The sequence below is a fragment of the Pezoporus flaviventris genome, unplaced genomic scaffold (assembly GCF_033815535.1).
Source record: "Pezoporus flaviventris isolate CSIRO_AGI_PZ_B2104156 unplaced genomic scaffold, CSIRO_AGI_Pfla_v1 ptg000036l, whole genome shotgun sequence".
Classification (NCBI taxonomy): Eukaryota; Metazoa; Chordata; class Aves; order Psittaciformes; family Psittacidae; genus Pezoporus; species Pezoporus flaviventris.
In genome coordinates, this window is record NW_026892584.1 from 45,083,758 (window position 1) to 45,106,007 (window position 22,250).

Sequence of the window (22,250 nt, forward strand, 5' to 3'; positions counted from 1 at the left end):
AGGTAACCAAGGCAGCACATCCTTGCACAAGTGATGGGCTCATTACTAAGGTCAATGAAGCAGTCAAGAACAGGATCCACAAAAGCTTCAAGTATAAAAAATGTTATCCATTGTGCCCCAGTAATTAAGACGCTTTGTCCTGGAGTCTCCTGAAAGGTTTTCAATTAATTCCTCACTTTCACAAAGATTTTTTCTTTATCTATCCTGTTCCTTGCATAAGGACACAAACTGTGCAATTAAAATTAAATTAGGAACAAACCAGTCAGTTGTATCTTAGAGCCATGACAAGCGAAGCACCTATTGCATTCTATCACTTGCCTCGTTCTGAGGTCAAGCTCTACACAGAAACACAAAACCAACAACAAACTTTGACATTTTACAGTACATTTTCTAAATGTCAGCCTGTGTACCTGTAAAGTGCAGACAGATGCTTATGTTTCTATACCAACATTCATTTTTGTCAGTAGATAACTCAAAACTCAACTAGATCCAAGGACAAAAGAAACATCTCATGCACTGAACCCATACACACCTTCTCAGGCTACAGCGTTCATGCGCATATGCTGTTGCAAACTCAGGTTTATCCTACTGCAGATGGTATAGTCATGCCAGAGGAATCAAAATGCAAAATGGCTTTTCTCTCCTACTTAGACAGACACATTCTAACCACTCTTCATTGATCTCCAGATGTGGAGAACCAAAAAGATTTCCCTGTGAGAGCTTAGGACTGGAAAGAGCAATCATTAGTGGATTACATGTTAAAGAACAGCAGAGTCTTTAGAATCAGGATCTCCTTGTAACAAATGCAGCTCACCAGAATAAGTTGAGAAGACAAAAGGTGAACACTAACATAAGTTACACATTACAAACGCTCCCATCCTTCTTCTTTCTACCAAGCAAAGTCAGATTCTGAATTTGAAACAAACTCTGAGAAGTCAACACTCGTTTTGGGAAGTCTCCTTCACCAAGCAACCGCAATGCTAGAAACAGCCTTTCCTGGCTTCCCAGCCCAAGCTCAGGCTCCAGGTTTCTACATTTGCCATGTGACACACTACATTAGCCCAAGGTTTAATATATTCTCTCATGCTGCTGTCCTTTAAAAGAATTAGCATTTCCTGCATGCATATCCCATATTGGCCTTACAAGTATCTAAATGCTATGGTGAAATTCAAACTAAATATAGAGGTGATATTTTTAAATAGCTCTTAGCTCCAACTCACCAAGCTGATTTTGTTTGAATGGAAAAAACAGGCTCCAACTTTAAGCTTCCATTGTAATTAATGATTACAACACATTCCTCTGCCGTATCAGATTTAGCACCTCATTAATGTGTGTGGTATTTTGCTTGTATGGCACAGCTGTAGTTAAAGTTGAATTAGTGTTTCCATTATAAACCCATGTTTTCAAAGGTTTATTACTCAGACATAAGATTTAGTCTGAAATGAAAATTGCCACCGAGTGTGTCAGCAGGGAAGCAATTTTTTGTCCTTCAAAATTTGGAAGGAACAAAACACAAAAAAAGCCAGCCACCCTGTTTATTAATAATTCACATTTTAAAAAGCATTGCAAATACATGTTTACACGATAGCCTGTGACAGCTCCCTAGAATGTCAACACCCACACACTCCTGGGAGATGTGTCATCTTAAAAACTGAAATAAAAGCCACATTTTTACACCACTTGATGAGAGGCGAAGAGAAGGGAAGAAAGACTTAAAAATAATATCGAAGAAGGAAACTTATTAAAAAAACTCCATAGTCTTTGTTTAGAAACATTAAAGTTGGGACTTTCAATGGAGAAGGAAACAATTTCAAGTACTTTTAACTTTCTGGTGCCTGTCCCAGGCTTACTAATGCATTTAGCAAGAAGCAGCCAGTCTCACTGAATTCCTATTACATATGGCATCCAAGCCTTCAACTTCCCATAAATCCTGGACTTTTAAGGTATGATGAGTTCACGCCCTTTCCAAAAGCATGCTGAGCTCTGTGTACAAGGCAAAATGTACAACAAGAAAATCTCCAGGGGCTCCACAACTTTGCGGTCGTGTCTTTGTACAATTAGCTTTAAGATGGAATCTCTGAGAATAGACCTTTTAATTGGGAGGCTTCTGAGGCCTCCTCTTGGCTGATTATTACCATGATTATACGCTTTTAACATGCAAATTTACAAACAAATGTACCATGAAATCACCAAATTCCTAGTTACCACTATTATCAGAATGGATGCATTTTTGATGGCTGAGAAACTTTAAAATGTTACTTTTGTAACACAGTAAAACTCCCAGTTATTTTGACTCCAGGACTTACCCAAGACATAACGTTTCCAGATAAAAACAAACACATGAAAGAACATGTAATAGCTACTACAAGAAAACTAGGACAGGCATATCTTTCATGAGCAGAAAGGTAGTGTTGTTACTCAGAATTGCTCACATTTTGCTCTTCACTAGATTAACAAAACACCCCCACAACAGAGAGAGTGGGGAGTGTGCTTTTTACCCACTGTTGCCCTCCATTTTTCAAGATATTACTTCACACAACAAAGATAATGGGAGCATGGTAGCAACTGTATATCCATTTTATCAAGTTTTGGAGGTTAGTATAGTCTATCCAAAACCCTGCTGTTTTCCACACAAATAACCCAAGACACAGAAAATGGGTTTATCTCTGTTCTCCCAGTAGTCAAAGCTTCGAGTCTGTACATCAAACACAATATAATACTGTGATACCTACCAAAGCCCTCTTGAACTCTGGACTTTTCTTTGTAGTGTTTTCTTCTTCCTTCTTGCCCCATGCATGGAAGCTCATCTCCCTTTTCAAAGCAGAGCTTCTTGTTGATGAAGTGGAAGAGGACTGCAGGGAGGATAATGAAGACTCCAACGGCAGGTAAAACCCCAGCTGTCTCAGGAAAGAAAACATCAGCACAAGTGGGAAAATTGTCCTGAGAAAGTTGTGGTTTAACCACATCTGTATCCACAGCTCTGATTCCCCATCCCTTCCACAGAAGAAACGGCACTGAAATTCAGCAGAACTTTGACTTGCATTAAATGCATTAAACTTTCTGGTGCCACCATCCGCATTGGGCTCACTTACGGGAGGTATTGTGGTAAATGTAATGTACACTACACACCAAACTTGGTTCTGATCAAGGTCTTCGTTTCTGTCACATGATGAACTCCAAGAAAGGCTCTGATTTTAATAACCTTTCATAACAATGCAGAATTCCACCAGCCTCAAGAGAGACACTCTGAAGTGCAACAAGAATCAGCCAAGAAACAGCAGTTGGTCATAAACCATTTCTGCACAGCTTGTGGTAAATTCTCAGAGGCTGCTGCGAGAGGGGAGCAACTTAGGGGTCAAAAGACCCCAACACCTCCTTTGCAATTTTTGCATTTTCTTTTAAACCACCAGATTACACTATAAAGGCGCTCATGAACTTCAGTACATTTACTAAGAACCAGGTTAATGTATAGCCTATGATCCTCTTTCAACTGTTGCTTTACCCTTAAGTAAGAAGTACATTACTGTACTACACGATTACCATTCTTTGCTGCAAAAGACCAGACTCCAGCTCAGTTTAGCTCCTTTGGTGTCAGGTTTGGCCACATAATGAGCACAGTGGTTTTGCACCAGCTGACAACCTAGTACTACGCATCTAAATGATCCCTATGTCAAACTGCAGAGAAACAATCTTATTTCAATTTATCATGTTCTGCCTGTACCACTGGGTCTGCAACAAACCACAGGCGCCAGGAAAAAGCTTTTAAAGCCATTTCACCTCTCTCACACATATCAAAATGCCAAAACAAAGGACAAACACTACATACATCATCTGATGTGGATGACAAGGGCACACACATCAAAAACTGTAAGTGCCATCTAAAAAGAAAAAGGCTTGTTTTCCTGGTACTTACTTCACCAGGAAGGGGTGAAGTTCAGTTGTTCAATTCAAGTCAAAGACCCTATAAAAAATGAAACATCAGCAGCATCAGTGGCACACCAGGGATGCCTGTTATTGCAAAGCTGCAGCTTACAGACAAGATGAGCTCATGGGATGAGATGTAAACAGAGTCAGCCTTGCCTGTGAAACATCCCACTGGGAGTTTACAAGACTTGACTCAGCAAAAGATTTAGGTAAGAAGAGCTACACTGGCTTTAGTTACAACCTTGCTATTGCATAGCAGGACTGTCATCTAGGGGATTAAAAACCCCTAAATTAATACAAGCCAACATGCCTCAATTGCCTCAGCTGGAAACAAAAATCACCAGTGCATAGCTGCAATCCACATACAAGTCAGACAAGTGTTTAGGACTGAACCCAGAGGAACATGGCTTACACAAACTCTGGAGGTGGCTCTGATCTTGGTCACTCCAGCCTAAGGAAGGAAATGAAGTATGCACTGAATTACAGCAGCTTAAATGACAACAAGATCAAGTCTACATTTCCTTTTCTCTCTTCTGCATGGGCACAGACACTTCTCTGGCAATTACTTCTGTGTCCCTTTTATGTCACACCAGCACTAAGCAGCCCATAAAGACAGTAGGTCTCCCTGACAGCACTGAAGATCAGTGCCACTGCTTCCCTGGATAATTTGGCAGGCACATACCAGACCTATCTTCACTTCACACCTCAACCCTGGGAGCAGAGCTGGGAACATGAGAGTGGCTGAGTGATACATCTACTCTGGCTATTTTCAGCTGCTGAAGTCACCATTAACTGGCTGCTGAAGCCAAGTAAAAATCAAAGGAGCTGAGCATAAATCAAAGTAGCCATAATGCCAGAATATACATGAAAGCCTAGTTGGGTCCCATCACTGACCCCTCCTTTTCTTGAGCATGGCGTATGTAGGAAAAAGGATTATGCTCTATCTTACATACAAAAACCACTCAGGATCACCACATCTCAGCTTGCAAGTGTGTGTGCATGTGAGTGTGTGTGCATGAAATTGGAGCAGGTATGTAGCAAACTGACAATCACAGTTTGAAGGCTCTATGTGAGTAATTTCATTACCAAGAGTGTGATGTAGAGGGGTGGCAGACACTGCTGTTACTATTTGTTAAGCCCTTTGATAAAATCTCAGCTCTGAGCCCAAGGAGATGTTGAGGGTTTCCACTTCTCAGACAGGGCACAAACAAGCCCCCAATATTTTCAAACACAAACTGTCCAGCACATGCTCCGATATGCCACATGACCCCCAGCTGCAGAAATCCTCAAAGTGCCCCTTTCTCTAACAGACATGCACAGTACCTTGAAAAATTCCAGAAGAAAATGCAGACCCTTGACTAGACTAGGCAGCCTGAAAGTAAAATTTGGAGACAAGTTATAAGCTGCTATTCACTTGCTCTAAAGGATCTCAGATCAGCACAACAGCATTACTGTCCACCTATTCTTGTTTCCTAGTCAGCTACAGAGGAACAAGAAAGTTGTAGTGCAGTGGCATAGGACCTGGGATGACCCTTCAGGCTTCCTCTACTCTGGGACAGAGCTGTAAAAGGCATCTCGTGTCATTGCTCATAAAAGTTGCAGCAGCAGCTTCTGGGAGGAAGCTGTCAAAGCCAAACACTATCAACTGTGTCTGCACAGAGGAAGAGGCTTTGGAAGCATAGGTAAGAAGGGACTGCACAGACCATTCCCCCACCTCACCCCCCAGACATCCTGAACAGCACAGACTATCAGCCAGCTACTAACAAGGGCTGAGATCCCTGCACCGCTCCTCCCCTTCCCTGTAGGCACCAAGCAGAGGAAAGGTGCCCCAGAAAGACCACCACAGTTCTGGCAGGAACTGACACCTCCCGCTCCCATAGCAAACCACAGAGTCCCTTTCCTAAAGACAGGCTGCCTAACTGTAAAGAGGTAGCTGAGAGTTCTGCAGCACAAGGTGCATCCTGTCCCACAGCTTTAAGAAGTTTCCTCTTCTCTCCCCCATGTTATCTGTGCCAGATATTAGAGGTTTGTGCCACAGTGACTCCGAGGGAGGGCTGCGATTTTGCACCCGAGCACTGTCTCATATATGTGGGTAGAAACGTTACAGTCTGTGCACTTGACTCCAGCTGGAAGCTCATTTTCCTCTGTGATAGGAGACTTGTGGACAATCTGCTCCTCCATCATCAAGAGGAAAACATGCTGCACCTGCATACAGTCCGGACCACTTAGACAGCTCTGTCAACCCTCAGCTGGAGGGCTTTCTCTGCAGACCTGAAACTCTAGGCTAAGACTACACCTGGGAAATTATTGTCAAACTGATCTGGAGTAGAGCTCTGTTTGGTGTGTGGTGGAATGTCTGGGCCTGGGAGAGGATGAGCAGCAGAAATGCACACACATCACTTGTGCTACAGCACTGCTGGAGTGTTCAGCCTTACAGCAATAGATGACAGACTGAGGGCAAGAAGAGAAAATTTACTGAGGCATTCAACTGCTGGTTCAAACCCTGGGCACCCAAGTCCAGGGAAGGAGCTGTCCACCACATGCCTTGGGGTAAGAACAGTCCATTCAGCCAGGACTCTCCAAATCACCCGGTTTTAAATAAAGGAATTGATGCCACAGACACCTTTGTGGAATACCACAGTGGGTTCACACATTCTTTTGCCCAGGTGAGAGTGCAAGCCAAGAAAAAGTGTTTGTGCTCCTGGCAGGTTGACGGCATGCAAAACTGCACACACTGCTTTGCATACACTGCTTAAGAACAAACAAGAGGTGCATTGTGAATGGCTCCAAGCTAGGAAAGATATCACAGTGCTGTTTCTGGTCCATCCTCTCCCTCAAAGCTACCTCTACACTACAGGATGACTTCAGGGAAGAATCCATCTGGAAGAGCAGGAGGGAAGTGTTGGCCACACCTTTACATGCATTGACAATGGCTGGGTAATTGGCCTGCAGGAGGTTTCATAGCAATTCTGCTGGCAGACTTGGCCCATCCAGACAGACCAGAACAAGGAGAACAAATACAAGAAGTGCCACAGTAGATTCACTTGGGCAGTCTGCAGTTAACAAAACCTTAATCCATTCAGCTCTGCATGGGTTAAATTTTGCATAAAATCCCATTCCAGACAATAGCTCTTTAATTCCATTTGATACAAAGCTTCCTGCAAAAGGGATATTTACTGGTACTTTTTAATTACAAAAAAAACCATAAATTGTCTGTTTTACTGTCTGTGCTAATTACATTTCATTATATATTTGGAGTAAGCTATGATTTTCCTGCTGGCTCCCATGACATTTTTCATTATCAACCACTAATTGTCTAGCACGCACACTGCATTGTGAACCAAGTAGGCTGATGTGTGGGCAGAAGATCTAGAGAAAGCTGCAAGGCAGTAGAAGTGCACATTATTATTATTATTACTCTTACGATGTATTAGAAAGGTTCCACCTACTTGCATACCTACATATCCTCATCCCTATCAGCAGTATCACAGTGCAGCAAAGCTCAGGAATCCATTTGTAACAAGCCTTGTGCTTAACAAGGCTCAGCAGCTACTGGAGGAAAGTTATGTGGGGTGAAACGATGACAGCAGCCCCACTGCAAGGACGAGTTCCCTGCTATGTGCAATGGAAACAGCAAGAAGGTTTCTCAGTCACTTCCTCTACTCGGTGCCCAAAACGTGTGGGTATCACTTTGCCCACTCACAGTCTGAGGCCAAGGTTATAAAGGAAAACAGTGCCATATGTGGATTACTAAAGGAATAGGATAACTAATGGGATCTTTGTGAGAGGGATCAGAAAAAGACAGAAAAAAGGTAAAGAGGTTTCATGAGCTACAGCTAACACTGCTTCCATTATAGCAAAACCTCCAAAGAATCCATGCAAACTCAGAAAGTGCTACAAAGGGTGAAGCAACTCACTGCACATAGCATTTCATAAATTCAGACCAAAGGAAGCTGTAGGCACCAATTCTTCATACGGCAAGCTGCTAGAATAAGGAGTGCATGACCACTACTTAGCGTTATCAGCCTTGGACAGGTGGCAATTCTATCCATGTGCACCACACACACAATATACAGACTCTTCAGAAATAAATGTGTGTTTTCACAGGATTGCAGCTCCCTCCTGGTATCTATTTCAAACAAGACAAAGCCTGACCCTTCCTAACAGCATTGTGAGGGAACAGTTGTATAACTCCTCCTCTTCTTCTCAAGGTGATCCACAAATACATTATCAGAAACACAATCAGACCACATTCAGTGCTATGGCAGAAGAGTAAAATTCCCATCCAAGGCAGGTGGACTTGTCCTGCATAGAAGCTTTATTTTTATGTGCTGATTTACAGATACCAAGAATGAGGAAGTTCTCTAGTCCTTTTATAGAAGGAATGTGAAGGACCAAAAGGCACTTTTGACTTGAATATATTTTTATTAACTTTTAAAGATTTAAGCTGTCCTTGTGACCTATGACATAGGCATGCAATTTCAAAGGTTTCAAAGACAGTACAGCAACTTCATTCTTCTTTCTCCTATGACCCACATAACCACAGTCCCTAAACACCTTACATGTTTTGCCGTGTTTATCCCACCAGCCACTCTGTGAAGCAGGAAAATGCTAACATGACTACTCTACAGAAGAGAGGCCATGGCACAGACACAACCCAAAATGGTGGAAGCAAGACTTGAAAGAACAATCAAGAAAAGTTCTATCCATGTACACAGGCACTTCACTATCTAGAAATACCTCACTTTTTGCAGCAAGGCTGAGGGTCCCAGGTAGACCATCTACAGCACATTCCTAGAGATAACACCACGGCAACAGCTGCAGGCCTTTGGGCATCTCCTCAGTCACTTTGGGTCACCTGAAAGCCACAGAACTGGCATTTATGCCCATAAAGTCTGATTCTTCTTGGGGACGCTATCCAGTAGAGGTGCTGAACACGTCCTGGCAGCACTGAGTTCATGAGAAGGTACATCGGGCACAACAAGGGACAAGGAGGCAGTGGCATTAAGCCAGGGCACTCACCTGAGAAATGGGACAGACCTGAGTTCTCAGGATGCAGTCTGGACTTTGCTGACAACCTGCTATAGATAAATGACCAAGCCAGAAACACTTGGCAAACTCTGGAGCATCCAGCAGCTCCCCTGTGAGAGCCATAAGCTAGCAATGAGGAAACCCAAGTTCAAGGTTTTCTTTGAGGCCAGATTTTCCACTTTACAAAGGCTGCTATGTATCTTGCTGTATACAGTGCAGCAGCACTGTTTTCCCAGCAGGAGAAATCCCACCCTGGCCTTAAACAGTGCTCCTGACAACATCTGCAACCAAGCACATATGGTTCTGTGAAATATTCTGCTTTCAACAAAAGCCATTTTCCAATTAGAAAAGATTAATTATTTGTTTTGCTGGATGTGTTTCAGACAAGTGTGGAGCACTAGTTCAAGTAAACAGCAAGTACACAGTGTATGCTAATGATGATGCCTGATGTTCGGCATCCAGAAGAGTCCTGTCTTTCACCCCATTCCTCTATGTGTAAGCACACACACCACAAGTACAGATGAAAGAAGAGAACGGAGTTGTGTCTTAATGGAGAGGAGAGCATTCATGCTGTCTAACAGAGGTGATGCAAGTAACAATCTAGGCCTCTAAAGGGTGATTCAGAAATTAATTGTCAATCTTAGTAATAATCTTAGAAAAGGCTCCAATTCAGCATGGTATTTAAAATTCACTGAAGTTAACATGGCCAGGGAGACTGAGAATTTTAGTGGCACAGCACTTGAATTGCCATTCACAAACTGAAAACTGGTCCTCTCCACATCAAGGCTGAAGAGGTTGAGTGGGTACAGCACAAAGAACATCATGGTACCCATCCACGCCTTGGTGCTTCTGTACTGCCACTGGTCCCTGACAGGATTGTTCTCAGAGTTGGTCCAACAGCTGAGATAATCAAACTGAAAACCACAGCCTTCACAATTGTTTGTTTCAGTCCTTCTCCAGAGCAGTGAAGAAAATTAGAACCAGGCAGAAAATTACTTTCCTAGTCCATAAACTATGAGTCACCCTCACACTCAAGTCTTTGCTCTGTCATTTTTTCTCTATCTCAGTATTCACTCTAATCTCTGCACTATGCTCAGTTTTGCATGCTGGAACTGTTTTGCATTGTAAAAACAGCCACCACACAAAGCAGTGAGAGGACTAACTTGGTTTTCACCTAAAACATAGGAAAGCAAGAAAAAGGCTGTGGTGATAATTATCTACAACACCTAGATAAGATTAAATGAGAGAAAGAAACTAGTCCCTGAAAGCCAGCCTCCTGCTGCTTAGGGCTCTCATGTTAGAAATGAGACCTGTGATCAAATGCAAGTCTGAATTAAGCAGGACAGAGGCTTGAACTTCTCCCTCTCACATGTCCGTTGACCAACTGACCTCCAGAAAACCTACCACAGTGGGAAGGGACAGCTGGTTTCTCTCACCATCATCATGCTCTGCTCAGAGAGGAATTCTATCCTGAATAAGGACATGGGTCTAGGAAAGGTTATTCAATATTATGTATTTCCTAGAAAAAGCTGCATTTAAACAGAATTTAATTGTCTAAGAAGAGCATGTTTTCTCAGGAAACTTTCAGCCTGCTCTTACTGTAGTAGGTTTGTCTTTGATCGTGTCCCAGGCTTGATTGCAGTCACAGTATGACACAGAGTTCATAATCGGATACACTTTGTCATAGCTGACACCACCACTGCCTTACTGGTAGAACAGGAAGACTAGGGCTGTCAGTCTGCCACCTTTCTTGAACACTGAAGTCACACTTCTTTTTTTCTCCTTTTCCTTAAAGACAACTTCTTTGTTGCCATGGCATCACTAATGCAGTATTTTGAGATGGGAAAAGAAGATAACAGTGCATCATCACACTGACACATCTATCAACTGCCAACCTCTCAAAAAGGGTAAATAAGTAAGGATGCCAATGTAGACTTTTAAAGGCTCCTCCATCCTTTTTAATTTTTCCCCTCTCACATACAAATTGCTGTCTATAAAGCTCATGCCTTGATTTTGTGACAGAGAAGGTCTGAATTTGTCTCTTAGCAAGCAGTGTCTAGGTTTATTTATTAATTCCTTCTCTTCTCCTCACACTGCATGATACCAGCTGAAGCACACACACACAAGAGAAGAGAAGCACCTGCATGTTCAAAAAATGCCAGCCTGGCTCCCCATGTTAAGCCATGCAGTGACTGCTTCATCATTCTTCTTGTACAGTGATTTCTTCCCAAACTAACAAGGCATCTACTGCTGAGCACAACCCACGTTCATGTCAAAAGTAAGAGAAACGAAAACAGGGACTGTGACTGTATCTCCCATATACCACCTTGAAGTCACAAGGTGTGGTCATGTTGGCTTTGTAGCATATCTTTCCTATCACTGCCAGAAGTACTTTAAAGAAACCTTTACTAACTTAGCAAATCAAGTTTTTGCACTCAAAACAATAGCATGTCCCTCCTTGACCATGCATACAGGAACACTGCACAGGGTCCCTTCCAAAATTTCAGAGAAAGCTCTGCATACGACTTGCTTAACCATGTTATCTCAGTAAAACCAGGGAACACTCACAGTGACAGATTCCCATGTCCCAGCCAAGTGTCCAACTTTGAGTCCAGACCAATGAACAGACAATGACAGACAGAATGACTTTGAGCACACCACCACTGTTGCAGTGATGTTCACAGTGGTGACACGATGAGTTCTTCATCTTGCAGGTGGTGTAAAAGGAGTAATAATGCAATAAAATGAAAACTTATATAAGCTGAATTTATCAAGCCTTCTGCAACAGAGGAGGGAGCAGAGAGCAGCAAGTGAAGCAGTGACAGAAGCTCAAACTGGAACAATCCCTGCTATGGGTCAAGAATTCAACAATAAGCACAGAGTCCTGTAGCAAACAAAACCAAGTATTTTACATTTGGGAGAGAGAGGAAAGAGGTGGAGAGGAAGGAGAAAGAAGGGTCTTAGTTGCTGCTTGTTTCTTATTTGTGGGGATAGGAAGAATAACTTGCCTGTACTCAGAACTGAAGTGCTCTCACCTCTTCAAAGAGGAATATAATTGCGATCTTTAAGCTCTCATGTATGTATTTTTCTCATCCACAAAGCCTTGTTCTTAGTTCCACCAATCTGACCCAAGGCAGAATGACTCACCACAGCAAAAGGCTGGACAGCAGCTTCTTTTTCTAAAGACCTAAATAAACCCTACTCCATCAATTGACCAAGGACGATGCAGCAGTAAACCTCCCACTGAAGGCTGTGCGTTGCCTTGACAACCTGTCTGATCTCCATTGCTCCAGGGACTGGAAATGTGCTGCCAACAGGAGATTTCAGCTAATCAAACCAAATCTCCTAATACTTAGACAATTTCCCATCTGTGGAGAGCAGGCCATGTGCCCACACAAAGCAGGGAACCCTCCAAGCACAACCATGGCTCCTCCTTGACCGGTTACTTGTTGGATCCTTGTAGGCCACGGACATCTCCTGATAGCTACTGAAAGTGATGAAGAGGCAGCAAGAGGCCACAACCCACATTCCTCCATGTGCTAGCTTATGTGCTCAGCAGCTCCACAACAGTGCTCAGCAGATGCCTGGCAGGCTGCAGAGAGAACAGGCAGAGAGAAGACCAGCCGCCCGCAGGCACCAGGACCCTCAACGGTCCATGCCTCAACCCTGACCTTTGAAAGAAAAGTAGTTTCCAATATTGGTAACATACACTACCTACTGGCCTACACGTTTTGAGCCTTCTTAGGGCACTCTGCTCCCCTTTTCAGATCCCATTAGACACATCCAGGCAACATAAGAGGCAAACTGCTGACCAAAAAAAGAAGTGGGGCAACCATGAACCTTCTGGACCTTCTTAGACCAAGGACTGCTGTCAAAATGCAGCATAGAACACCTGCTTTATTCTAAACCTTCTAACTGGCAGTGCTAAAAGAGCAGCTTTGGTGGCTAATTTTGCCTAGGAAGCACAACCAGTAATTGATTTTTTTTTTTTTTTTTTTTTAAAGAAGAAACAAGACCAACCTTTCTACAGCTCCACTAAAGGTTTCTGGCTCCTGCATTTAAGCCCAGCCACAAAGACAGACGATCAGTCTGGCATTCAGCACAACCAAGGGGCCACAAAAAGAGGCATGAACAGCAGACAAGAGAGGAATTTTCTACAGATGTGCTGCTCCTGAGACAAGAAATTCTGTTTGCTGGGATGAGATTCATACCCATGAAAAAGCACCAATTATCACCTAACAACCTCCAGTGCTGCATCATCTGAAATCATGTTAGATTTTGAAAAATTATTTGATAGATATTGATAAATGGTTAGAGTTTGAAAGGACTTTAAGATCACCTAGTTCCAACCCCCAAATGGCCCTTTCCATGCAATTGCCAAAAGGAATCAGGGCATTTGAAAGCAGATTTAACCCTGGCATTCAGGCTCTCTTTCACCTCCTGGGTCATTCTTTACTGCATTCCAGAGGACACTAACCCACCAGTCTCTGAAACCCAAAGGCACAGACCCTACACCAAGCTTCATTCCATGCATGTCATCTGCTGCCAGACTAACCCACACTACTGCACCAACTGGTGCAGAAGACCCTTAGATGCTTTTTTGCTGGTATGGAGGCCATCTCCACAGGAGATGCTGCCCCACCAAACTGCTCCCTGAGACCTGGGCTAGCTAGCAAGGTCAGGCTCCAGCTCCTGAGGAAGAAGGTGCGGGAACTGTTGGTATTTAAAAGGGACCCGGGAGGCGGAAGAAGGCTGCTCATAAAGCAGGGTGTGGCTTCAAACAAAGAGTGCATTGTGGAAGATTTCTAGGCCTCTGGTATCAACCAAGCAAACTACACCCATGGAAAATATGTTGTAACAATATCAACAGACATTAAAACAAATGCCTGGGGAAAAGAATGCCAGTGATTTCTGGAGTCATGTATTTAATAGAGTTAAGAGCTTAGCAAGCACTGCCACCTTCTACCGTGCCACTATGAACATTTCTCTATCCACGTCAGTATAACAAACCAGTTCACTTGTTACTAGGGCTGCAATGGAGAAGGGTGTGAACTGAAGTCATTGCTCAGCAAACCAAGGGCTCTGTGATACAGAAAAGGCAAAGAAGTCCCAAAGGCACAAGCAAGAAAGAACCAGAGCTGGTTTTAATGGCCAGGAGAACAGCTGGCTTGCTATATGTGCTGTCCCATCTTATTCTTTCCTCTATCACACCTTCTTTCTATTCCACGCATTCCTCATCCTTGCTTAATCGCAGTTCAGCCAAACTGAATAAAAAATGGACCCTGGGACTTATACCCAAAATATCAGTTGCTACAGGGTGCAGAAAATCAAAAGCACGGAAATCAAAAGCAGAGCTGACACCAATCTAATGGGGAGCAGGAATGATCTCTGAGAAAATAAATGCTGATGATGCAAGACACCCTCCATAAAACCTTTGTAAAAGGAAATGTGCAGGGCAGGATCCCAGCACTATAAAACCTGTGAGAAGGGCCCTCTCCAGATCGCAACACTGCCTCAAAGGATTCATTTGCGTTAACAAGTTTCAAAGCATACATCCAGAGTTTCTTTCAAGCAAAAGCTGTGACATCAGACTGGTCTTGGGAATAAATAGGGAGCCATGCCACTTCAGAGCCAGATGAAGAGTCAGAAGTGGAGCTGCAGGTAGAGGCAGCTGTTAACCAGAACAGATGCAATGGAGACTAAAATAGATTCCACATATTTCAAGGACTTCTGCAGCTCTGATGTTCCAGTCTAGCCCACATGACCATACACACACACATTCTGAAAAACACTTGACATAAAGGACCATAAGAATAAAGTGCATCGTGTTCCTTGGATGTTTTCAGACACACTGAGCCAAGCCATGGAGTCTACTTACTGCTTTCTTTGGATCTCTCCATCAGTTTTCTCCCACAGATATCATGTTAGATTCAGGTCCTTTTTTAACCTACCCCAGTCACAAATACATGCAAGTATGGTTTCTCTTGCATATTGATCAGCTGTGCCCTCTGCTTGACAGGAATGCAAATACTCTGCACTTGTGTTACTCATTATGGATCCAGAATGATGGCCTTACTATTGCTTCACAGTGAAATCTGATTTGAAAGCAGGAAACAGCACATTGTCAAAGCAGAAAACAAAAGAAAAGGCTAACTCCTGTTTCATTATTGCAATTTACAAGACCTCCGTATTTCAAGAAAACCAAAGAAGCCTACAAATCCGAAGTAACAAGTGTTGGTAACACATAATTTCCTTTTCAGACTGTAATTGTCACCAAAGTAACAAACTAGGAAAGCTATTTTCTCATCAACAAATAGCCACAAACCATTCAAAACTGGAGACTTACCTAATCACTTACATAAAGTGGAAAAACAAGTCAAACCAGCAATGGAACACTTTTCTCAGAAGCTACACATTTGAAACCTTTGTTCGTGGGACAGGTTGCTAAATCCTCCGGATCCACAGTGCTCACACAAGCTGGCCAAAGCTGAAGAGAATCACAGTCCTGAGTTTCAAACACAGGAGCAGTGCTCGTGCTCTTTTCTCTGCATGTACTTGTTGATTTAAAGTCCTAAGGAAGAAGGAAGGCTGCTCTTTGGTAAACATGTGACAACCACTAAAGGAATGCTAGTCAGAGAAACAAGATAAAAGCAGCCTATGCTGCTTTCATTAGGGTTTATTTAGAAAGTACTACCTTACCTGTACCTTTCCTACTGCTCTCACCTTATGAATGCCAGGTCTTTATTCAAACAATTATCCTGTTAGTGAATTTACCTAAAAAAAAAAAAAAAAAATTACAGCTCAGTTATCAAGAAACTGTGATTTTTTTTCTCTCCTGTAGCGAAATACTATTTATTACTCGAATTCACACTCTGGTCATAAATATTTTGGATCTTCTTTAGAAATGTACTTTTTCCATCCTGGATTCCTACAGGTTTACAGAGAAAAAGAGTGGAAAAAGTAAAGTAAGAATCACAGCAGGCATCCGGTCTAAACCAAAATGTTTCCTCTCTAGGGAGCAGTCTATTCCTAGCATTTGCCAGGCCTCAGTCAGCCGTTACCTTTCTTGATCAGCTCTACGCACTCTCTAGCTGGGGCCCTGCTCCATTGCTATGGGCTCCCAGGCTGGAAGAGCAAAGCTGCACCAGCAGCTCCATGCTTGCTGATGGGATTTGTATACACAGACATAAAACCTGTTCTTACAGCCAAAGGAGCAAGCGCAGGACTGATCCTAATGCATACCAGGTTATATACCTACTACACAGCCATGAACCCTTAGAGATTTCGTCTTGGAGACTGCCTCTTACAGAGACACAATTCATTGCAAGAATAAAAAGAAAAAATAAGAAATAGTAGAGAATGGACTTCAACTCCTGGGTATTTTTTTTCGGGGGGGGGGGGGGGGGGGGGGGTGTTAAAAAAAAAAACAAATCCAAACCTTAAAGTATATTTTAAGGAAGGCTCTGTTACACCTGCAGTGAGATCATGTCCTGTTTTCACTATCTACACAACTGATGCTTTGAATGTGCATTTTGGACACAGATTTGATTCCCAGTAGAAGGGCTACATTTCCCCAGCACCCAGGGCAAATCCATCCCCACTGTCTCAGCCTACAAAAGGTCTCTTTGCAGAGAAACTGGAGCTCTTCCCAGCAATTTACTAACCCATGCAAAATTTTGTTTCCGGTTTCTAAAATACCTGGTGGTCCTCAAAAACAGAATGAGAAGGCTGCAGAGTAAAATCACACATCTGAACCCAGCAGCTCACAATGTTCAAAACATCAGAGAGCACTGCAAAAGTGGGCAGAAAATGGGGGGAAGGAAGGGAGCACTACCCACTCAGCAGGGGCTTGCAGACCTGGCTGCTCACAACCAAAAGGGCTTGTGGCCCCACTGCCTGCAGCTCTTTGTAAATTGGCTCTAATCAACTATCAGCAGTATCTTGCCTCTCTAAGGTAAACTGCTCCCTGAGGCAATTTTCTGCAGGTGTTCCTAATGCAGCTCTTTTTTTCCCCCAAAAAAGGGCATTCTGATGATCTTGTTTATAAAAGCTGCTACCTGGCAGATCCCTGAAGAGTAGTCCAGGCTGGCATCTTCAAAATAAAAGCTACTTAGAAAGAGCTCAAGAGGGGAGAAAAGTACTCATTGAGTAAACATCATGCCACTTAACTTACATGAGTCTTACCACACCAGATTCCCCATGGATCTGGCAGTGTCTTGTTTCCTGGGCTGTATGATGGCTGCAGGCAAAAGGCATAGGATGGGGAGAGCCCTGGTGAAAGGCCACAGTTGGAGACACATGCTTTGCTTTCAGCAGGGCTCTTTTCAGACTCTCTTCCGTCTCTGTGATGCCAGTATGCATGGCTGAGTGATCATGCTGATCAGCCATACGAGGTCCCAGAGCAGGCAGGCGGCAGCCATGGCACTGAACTAAAAATATGCAAGGGCACAGCAGAGCAACAAGGGAAAAGCAAAGCCTAGTTCTATCAGGCTAGTCACTGAAACCAACCGATTGAGCAGCTTTCACACACTGCCCAGGAGACTTGCCTTGTCTGCTAAGCCAGTGGGAAATCTCCCTTTCTAATTCAGGAGCAAGCACCAATCCCTTGAAGATTTGCAGGGACAGGCTACCAGGACAGGGCCGGGGCAGTTCTGCCCGCATGTCTGTGGGTGCCCCGTTCCCTGTACTTACACTTAGTCCTAGTCCTGCGTGATTGAAAACAAATGTTGAAACAAGGAGGCACAAAAGTACAAAATGTAATCAGTTCTAAGTGATGTTAAGTTTGATGGTTTTGTAATGGAAAATAACTGCGGTGCTTGAAGGTAGTTGACATAGTTTCAGGCCCTCAGGACCTCAGTACAAAAGGTGTGAGAAAAGCCAAAGAGAAGGACAGGACCTGGGGATGGGGAGTATCTGGGACTAGCAGATGTCCAGGGTGGGCACAGATAAACTAACTGATAAGTAAAAGGACAGGATGATTGCTATGCTTGAGGTGTTAATAAACCCATTAAACTGGTGTAAGCATCTACTAGGGAGTACCCCGGACTAGCAGATGTCCAGGATGAGAGCAGTCAAACTAGCTGATAAGTAGAAGGCCAGGATGATTGCTATGTCTGTAATGTTCATTAAGCTTGTTGGGAAAAGTAAACGACCCTTAAAGACCACCACAGTTTTGTATGCATGCCGGAAACTTTTTGGAAAATGATGTAATATGCTCAGTGACCATCTAAGGATGACCTGTATAGCAATTCGGGGACACACGTTAGGAGGAGCTCTCCCCCGTGTCTCCCGGCGCCGCAATAAAGAATACCTGCTTGTCAACTTGAAACTCTGTTGGCGAGCTTGTTCCTGGAGTCTTCTCCGAATCACAACTGAGTCCACATAATACTTTGGAAACACCAAACTAGAGAGCCTGTGGGTTACATGAGTCCCCGTTTGCAAGCAAGAGTATAGAGAAGAGCAGATCTAAATCTCAAAAAATGCAAGCAAAGAGCCACAGGCAATGGCTCTGCCAATGAAAATAACCAAAACAAGAATGCAAATACCAAGTCAGCACATAAGCTAAAGCAGTGTAGCCGGACGGATGAGAGAAACAGACCTGGAATACAGGCAATAGCATTCACTCTACGATGGGAAGTGATGAGAGGCAGAGAGGAAAATACCCACCTAACAGCTATCTTGACAGAGATGAAGGAGACAGAACTAAATATCCCGGGAAGGAAAAAAAAAAAAAAAAATCAGCAAACAGCAACACATGCACTGATTGAGAACACTGACAAGAGGAAGATGCCTCCAGAGTGGCTTTAGCTAATTCAAACACTTGCCATGTACAAACACTACAAACTAATCCCAGCAACACTGATAAGCCACAGTATCAGACTGTAGGTCCAGCTGCTCATGATACACAGTAAAACCATTTGGAAATGCCTGAACAAATGCCATAAGGAGCTCAAAACACCAGGAATGTTATCACAAAACTTTCACAGTACTTGACATGCACAAGCACTGTCATCTGTCCATGCTCAGCACTTGTGAATGACAGCCTGGAATCTGCCTGGAGGGCACCACCACAAACAGGGGAAAGGAGGATGCCAGGGCTGTGTTGCCAACCCAGCCCAGATCCAGCCATGCTCTGAAACAAAGATTTGTCTGGATGTAAATATGGGGGGGGGGGAAGGGGGAATAAATACTTTAACAAGGGACAGCAAAACAATGCTCCTCAAAACCTTTCAGTTACTCTAAAGAGAATCTCAGTTGCATTGGGGAATGCCCATGCCCCAGAAAACACAGGGAATCACACTTTTAGAGTCTGTACAACTCCACTGAATGCAATATAGCTATGTACCAGCAATGAAAAGAAAATCAAACACTTAAAAGATAGCTATGAGACTAACAGTGCAAGCAAAAAGTACAGGAGGGATTTGCCATCAGTAAAGACATGGTTGCAAGGGTAGTCCAGCTCAAGATTTGACTGGAGGGCTAAAAAAAGGTTGTGCTTTCAGTGACAAAAACATGCTTTAGATCATAGAAGTGACAAAAAAGGACACAAAAGTCATTAAGAGAAACAAGAACAAGAGAAGCTGCCAAGCAAAGAAGGCAGCTTCTACAATACAGACTCCAAGGACCATAAACAACATAGCAGAGAGGGGTATCTGGGCTTCACTTGTCAATCAATTGTGAGAAGCAATGGAAAATGTCAGCGGAGGGCCTCCAGGGTTCAGGGTGGTGAGAAGATGAACCAAAAGAAAGTTGTAGCACATTAAGAGACAGGCTACATAACTTTCCGTGGCAATTTCGTTTATTTAATTAAGTGTATTAATGCTGGCAAATCAGAGATTTAATATTTGTTACCAGAAAGGGAATAAATGTGATTTTTTGGAGCATCATAATAAAACTGAACATCAACAAAACAAGCAAAGTACAGCCCACTTACCCCCTTCCTGCAGAAAAATGACATCAGAAGTGGGCTCAGAGGACCACCTGGGAGCTCATATATAGGCCTGGCTGGAAGAAAGAAAAAAACCCAAGTCACCCCTCATGTCATTCTTGACAAGGATGCCAGCAGCACTTGCTCCCCTCAGGACAGTGCCACAGCCTCTGACTAGAACCCTTTGCTGACCTTTGCTTCAGCACCAGCACAGACCACGCTAACACAAATGAGTTTGGCTGTGTGAGAAAAATAAGGGTTTGTACACATTTATTCTGCTTTGTTTAATTTTATCTTATTTCACAGTGCATCTTTGAAAATCCTAATAGATGGCAGTTCACATCATTGAATGATTATTAACTGCTGCAGCATGGTAAATGAGAACCTCAGCTTAAGTGTCAAGTTCCAGTTTTCAGCAGTGTCAAATGTTAACTTCAGAAGTTATCTAAATAAAAATTAAGACCTTTGAATAAAACTACTTTTAAACCCTAAAGAATAAGTTTTGACTCTATTGCTCAGCATAGGTATTTAGTTTCTGGGAGAGATTTCAGCTAAATTTTAATAGTGTGGTAAAACTTCCGAGTGTGATTACTTTGTCCTGGGTTCAGCAGTAGCAGTCATGTTTCTCCTCCTTGGTAGCTGGTGCAGTGCAGTGTTTTGACTTTCAGCTCAGGAGCAGAGCTGATAACAAGGATGTTTTGGTTTGGCCAAGGACTTTGTGAGCCTCATGCTCTGCCAGGGAGGAGGGGAAGCCAGGAGGAAGCAGAGACAGGACACCTGACCTGAACTGACCAAAGAGGTATTCCACACCACAGCACGTCATGCCCGGGCTGGGGGGTAACTGGGAGTGAGCCGGAAGGGCTGGGAGACTGCAGGGTTGGAGGAGGTATGGGTCGGTGCTTGGTCAGGCTGGGGGAGGGGGGGGGGGGGCGTGGTGAGTTATCGGTTGGCTGGTGCTGAGGTGTTGTATTCTCTTCCCTTGTTATTTCCTTTATCATTATTATCATTGGTGGTAGCAGTAGTGATTTGTGTTATACCTTAGTTACTAAACTGTTCTTATCTCAACCCGTGGGAGTTGCATTCTTTTCGATTCTCCTCTCCGTCCGTCCCCCCGGGGGTAGGGGGAGGGAAAGAAGGGGGGGGAGTGAGTGAACGAGTTACCTGACTGGGTTTAAACCAGGACAAGTTAAAGCATCTACAGAACCTAGGTTTTAAATTCCCACTTGAACTATCTAAGTAAAGTAACTTGTAATATGTTTCAGAGCTTCTAATAATTAAAGTTTACAGTAAATCCACAGAATTCAATAGAATTAACTGGCTACAAATCTCAGAGCATAAAACTGGCTTGCAGAGGTAGCATGTCAGTGACATCCAGCCTTTCTGCAAGGTGCCAACCATTGAGCAAGCTGATTAGTCAGTCTTTGATTAACTGGCTGCTGTGTAAGAGTCAGGGTCAATCTACTCAATTAGGTGAAGGTCTGGTGGACATCAGAGATGTATATCAAAACCTACAGCAAAAGCTTCAACACAAGATGAGAACATACCAGCAGCCTTTCTTCTCTGCAAGGATCCCTCTCCCGCAGGCAGCCTGCTCTCCAGCCATAGCCGTAAGTGGATGCTGAGGAAAAAGCAAAAGCAGAACACCACAGGTGCATTGAGTAGCCTTCACACCTCCAACCATATTCATTTCCAAGGATTTTTGAGCCTGACATGGTTAATTGTTTTCTTCCAGGTACTTAACTAGCTTCCCACTGAACTCAGGTACACTTTTTGTGCCCACCAGAGATCTCTTCAGCAGAGACCTCTGCAGACCTACCACCCACTGCATGAAGGTCCAGCTCTTTCTGTTCCTCCTCAAGCTGGCTTCCTCTGGTAGCCTCCAGGCCTTGTGGGGTAGCGAAAAGCAGTCCCTGCCCACCTCCCCATTACTACTCACATAAGTCTGTATATCTGATGATCCCCCAAAGTTTGTCTCTTTTCACAGTTTATGAGTCTTTGTCAATCAGTCATGCCCAGCACTAGAAACATCCACACTGTCCACACCGTTGACCTCACTGCCTCTTCCAGTTCTGCTATATCCTTTTGGGAGTGAGGCGGCCAACACTGTGCACAGTACTCAAGGTAAACTCTAGGTTTACCTGGGCTGTTACTCAACAGCACAGTGGTGCTTCCTACAACAAAGGACAGCTTGTTGGTAAGATGAGGCAATTCCCCAACTTCAGAGCATTGTGCCAAGGAGTGCATAGACACAGACTGCAACCACCTCCCACCTTCCAGCAGCAAGCCCCATGCTGTTGCAGAGGAGGAGGGACTCACATAAGGGGGACACAGCAAAGCTCAAGGGAAGACAAAATCCAGTGGGAAACTG

At 43.6% G+C, this 22,250-nt stretch overlaps 1 protein-coding gene across 1 annotated transcript in view; it reads right to left on the minus strand.

Moving 5' to 3' along the window:
* The window catches only part of SYT16 (synaptotagmin 16), a 103,222-nt gene that overhangs the window by 51,414 nt on the left and 29,558 nt on the right, over positions 1-22,250 (minus strand). Inside the window, exons 2-4 of the mRNA XM_061464212.1 lie at positions 21,427-21,500; positions 19,878-19,959; positions 2,733-2,901 (exon numbers count right to left, since the gene is read on the minus strand). The gene's annotated coding sequence lies outside the window, so the exon portion shown is untranslated. The remainder of the gene's footprint in view (positions 1-2,732; positions 2,902-19,877; positions 19,960-21,426; positions 21,501-22,250) is intronic.